Consider the following 5247-nt stretch of genomic DNA (forward strand, 5'->3'; position numbering starts at 1 on the left):
TGGCTTCTGAAGGAGCAAAAGGCGGTAGACGGAGCGATAGGAGATCGTAATGAGGGCGATCCAAGTCTAGGAGGGACTTGAGCAAAATCAGGTGTTACCGATGTGAAGAGTTGGGGCATCTAACCAGAGATTGCCCTCAACTCAAAAATCGGACGGTGGCTGTTGTAGCGACGGTCGGCAGTGATTCAGATGGAGATGTCCTGAAGATATCTGACGAGGTATCTACTTCTTCCTAATAGTGGATATTAGATTCTGCATGCCCCTATCATGTATGTTGCAGAGAGAAACAGTTTGACTCCCTGAAGAACAGTGAGGGCACTGTATATCTGTCGGATGGATCGAGCTGTGCAATCAGAGATATTAGGACGGTCAATTGGAGGACACATGACGGTGCAGTGAGGACATTGGAGGAGGTTCGATACATACCCAATTTCAGGCATAATCTTATCTCACTTAGCAGACTGGATTCGAGAGGCTACAAGACGGTAGCTGGTAAAGAAATCCTGAGGGTGCTACGCAGCGATAGGATTGTGCTGGAGGGGAAGAAGGGGAGCAGAGGACATTATTATCTGGCAGGAAGTCCAATGCGAGGTGGAGCTTCGGGAGCCAGACGGAGCCCAGAGCGAGGTGGAGTTCCAGGAGGTGGATCGAGCACGAGACAGGAGACTCGGGAGGACGAGAGGCGACGTCGTAAGGTGAGATTCTTATTACCGCATGATGATGCCCCGAGCAGGTCTCAGGTCAGGAGGATCACAGCATACGACGGAGATGGGATCGAGCAGTCTGACTCGACTCCCATGTTTGCCCATCCATGATCAGCAAGTGATTGCCCCAGGGCATGGGGGCGAGGAGATCCAGAAGCTCTCAAAGTTTGGAGGAGACCGAATATCGAGTCGAGGTGGAGATTGTTAGGATTTAACGTCTCAAGATTCAACCCATATTGAGCCCATAACGAGGTTTGCGATGAAAAACGGAGTCCAACGAGACCAAAATCATCCCAGACGGAGCTCGGATGGAGGAGATACGAGCTTTTGAAGTCGGTACGAGACTCGAGGTGGTGGAGGACCGCCGGTGGCCGGTGGTCGGCGGTGGGTCGGTGGAGCGGTGGCGGTGCGGCCACAGGTGGTGGTGAGCGGCCCAGGGGGGGCCAATGCGCGGGACGCGCGACCTAGGCTGGCGGCTCAGCCGAGCATGCGGCCCAGGCGGGCACGCGGCCCAGCCTATGCGTGGGCCCCACGTGCGGGCGTGGCTCAGGCCCACGCGCGCGGGCCGGCCTAGGTCCAGGCGCCTTGCCTGGGCCTGTACCCTGATCCATCATGGATCGGGCAGTCCACGGCTGGGCCTGTGGACTGCGTGGGTATTTTCTACGCGTTTCACGCGGTCCACAGTACTATTCTGTGGATCGGAGTGCGATCGAACTGCATGGGTGATTCCCGGTGATGATCCAATGGTTTGTGGCCTTAATTGGGTTTGATTAAGACTTTTAAACTTAATCTAATTGAGTTTTAGCCCTATAAAAGGGCCTGAACAGTGAAGGTGTGGGTGATTCGGTTTTTTTGCTGAGGACGCCGCACGAAACCCTAGAAGAAAAAGAGAGAGGCGTGAGGCCGCTGAGAGAGAAAAAGCAGAGCTCTTGGACAGCGAACGTCGGGCCTTCAGAGGTTCAGAGGGGTCTTCCAAGAGAGAGAGCTTTTGTGAGAAAAACTTCAGGTGAGAGAGAAATTGGATGTACGAGGGTTGAGGGTGAGATCTCCTCTTGTAAAATTTCTTTTTTATAGTGAAGTTTGCATGCCCCATGGAGGCGAGCCCTTTTGTGGCTGATCCACGTATTTTGATTGTTTTTATTTTGTTTCTTCTTTATTCTTGCTGCATTGCGTGGTACCGAAAAGATCTTGGTAGGTGGTGTCCTGACTAGATATCCACTCAATAAGTGGCATCAGAGCAAGGTGGTACAAGGACACAGATTGCAGCGGTGGTGAGCAAGACTGAAGATGGAGAAGATAGGAACAATCAAGATGGAGATCAACAAGTTCGATAGTAAGAATAATTTCTCCTTGTGGCAAGCAAGGGTGAAGGACGTGCTCATCCAATAGGGGTTGATCGATGCTCTCTTGTGCGATGAGAAGCCGACCACCATGGAGGTGCGGGATTGGAAATGACTACAGATGCAGGCGGTGAGCACTATCTGCATGTATCTGATGGATGAGGTGATGATCCATGTGCTGAATGAGACTTTTTCGATGATACTGTGGTCGAAATTTAAAAAATTATATATGATAAAATTTCTCATCAATAGATTTGTACTTATTTATTGGCTTCGCATGCCGGCTCAAAGAGATAAGGCTCTTCCTGCGCCCGCTCATCCAGCGACAAGAAGATGTTAAAATATGCCTTGTAGAAGAACAAATCATCCATGCCATCCTCACGATGCACGTGAACCATGATTTGGAGCACCATGGCATCAATAGATTCTCTTGAAGAAATTTTGGGCGAGACCTATTTTTATATCTTTGCTGGCTTTTGTCTCTTTGCTAAGTTGTTGGTCTCCCTTGCCATTTGTCAAATACTTTAGTTGATAGATAGCTCTTGGATCGAGCGGACGCCCATTTTTACGGTTCTTTATCTCGAGAACAATTCAATACTGTCTCCAAAAAATTTCTTCACGTTTTTTGTTTGTGAGTGGGTGAGAGTTGGGTAGTATTCAAGTCTGAAGGCACCCCAACTACCTCGTCAAAATACCATGTGACCTGCAACCCATTGAACTATTCGTGCTGTTGTACTTTTCCAGTGAGTGGGCAGGTTCCCCAGCCAATGGTGTTTTCCAGCCATCACCTTCTACGTCATACGCGCCGCTAATTTTGGGTGCTAATTTTGGGTGCCCCCATAGATATGCATGCTTTGGATCCATCCTAGCGGCAATTGCTCCCTTATGGGTGTAGATGTTTCATTGGAGTTCAGCCAATGGCTTAACAGAGGCTCGTGGATGACAGATTAGAAGTTGTTGTCGATGAGGCCCGCAACGGTTGAGATATTACTCACCAATGGAGACATGCCTAAGTGAGCACATGTACATATAAAGGCAGAGGATTTTGTCAAACAATCTTTGTTGTTACGATACAAAACCATCCCAATCCTTTGTCCATGGTCCCTACGCTTCTAGTAGCGTTGACACTTTGCCATTTCTCAGCGAGATATCTTTTTACATATGCCTTCTTTAATATAATTACATTCTAATTACTTCCTCGAACATGATTGTTTATGTCCCTGCAATTTTCTCATGTCATGTCTCTACCACTAGTATGTATACCCTACGGTCATGTAGGTTATGCTAACATTTTGGCCAAAGTTAGATCTAGTGGATGAAAGATTGCTAGAGGATCTGCACAAAAGAATGGAGATCCAATGTGTGTAGGATGACCTACACATTAGGAATGAAGAAAAGCTTGAGAGTCATTGGAATTAATTTGGTTAGAGCTCTGATGTTTAAGTCAGACAAAACTGAAGAATTGCATTGAAGAAAGAAGAGACCTAAAAAATAAAGAGAGAGTAAAAAGTATATATGTAGGTATTGTGCTGTGTATCTGGTATTTTGGGTTTCTTTTATGGATAAAGAGTCTTTTATCTCATTAGTGTTGGACTCTAAACTCCAAAGTTAACTACAGGCCAAATTCTTCTTTTTTTTTTAATCAAATTAATCTAGAAATTTAAGTTCAATTAAAATAGATCTTTTTGGATGCAATCTATTTATAATTGGATGATATATTTGGGCCATATATGTAAAATATTGTAGCTAGAAAATTGTATACGGTGCTATTTTTGAAAAGTTGAGAGGATATCAACGGACCTGATCATTGTTGGCAAAAAAATATGGGAGCATTAGGTACTAGGCAATCATTCCACGTTTAAGGATAATATCAGTGAAAATGATGAGATCATTATATTTGGCTACATTACGGTGATCATACGTAACAAAAATCTCAAATTATTCCCACTCTTCAAATCACCGTCTAACTTAATGATGGAATATTTGTCCTTAAGGTGAGATATCCAAAATCATGCGCATAATAATGCTCTTGGACTAAAATTTAAGGATAAAAAATATCCTTTAGTTATTTTAAAAAATAACTTGTTCTTCTTCGATGAAGAATATTTTTAATAATCCCAAATTTAACTTTAGCAAAAAAATGCATACCAATTTTTTATGGTTACAAGCCAAAGTTCTAGCACATGAAATTTAAAATATATTATATTTATAATATATTATTAACTATATTATTATTTAATAATAATTTTAAATTATAGTTAAAATAAATTATTATGTTTTATATTTATATAATAAAATTATTTAATATATTGCTTCTACTTTTCTTATTTTTCTAATCAAAATAAATATTAATATTAAAAATAATATATTTAAATATTAATTAAAATATTAATTTTATAATAATAATTAATTTATCTTTATATGATTAATAGTTTATAAGGCTAATAAATATATTTTTATGAATTATATTAGCAATTAACATATTAATATTTTATTATAATATATTTTATATAATTAATAAAAATATTTTTATAAAATATATCTAAAATAATTTTGATATTATCTTTATCTTTTATAGAATATTAAATAAGTTATTTATAGATATTTAAAAATATTTAATCATCAATGTAAAGCATATCATATACGATGATGTTAGATCACTGAAAAAATTTAATCGGACCATCATCGTCCGGATATATTGAGACATCCATTATATAATATTTATTTAAATAATTTAAATATTTTTAAAATTTAATTTTTTTTAAATATTTTAATATATATATATATATATATATATATATATATATATATATATATATATATATATATATATATATATGATCGTTCATCTTTCGATGAATATTTTTAAAATATATTCGATCATAACTTTTTTTTAATGATTGATCCGAGTATAAAAATTTTATTCCGGGTCACTGGGATCGGATTAATTATATATATATATATATATATATATATATATATATATATATATATATATATATATATATATATATGATCGTTCATCTTTCGATGAATATTTTTAAAATATATTTGATCATAATTTTTTTTTAATGATTGATCCGAGTATAAAAATTTTATTCCGGGTCACTGGGATCGGATTAATTCAGGATAAAAATCATCAGTGATGTGGTGGCTCCATTTGGATTACAAAACTCCCCCAACTGTATTAAAAAAAGACAGCT

This window comes from Elaeis guineensis, chromosome 9 (assembly GCF_000442705.2).
Source record: "Elaeis guineensis isolate ETL-2024a chromosome 9, EG11, whole genome shotgun sequence".
NCBI classification, from domain to species: domain Eukaryota; kingdom Viridiplantae; phylum Streptophyta; class Magnoliopsida; order Arecales; family Arecaceae; genus Elaeis; species Elaeis guineensis.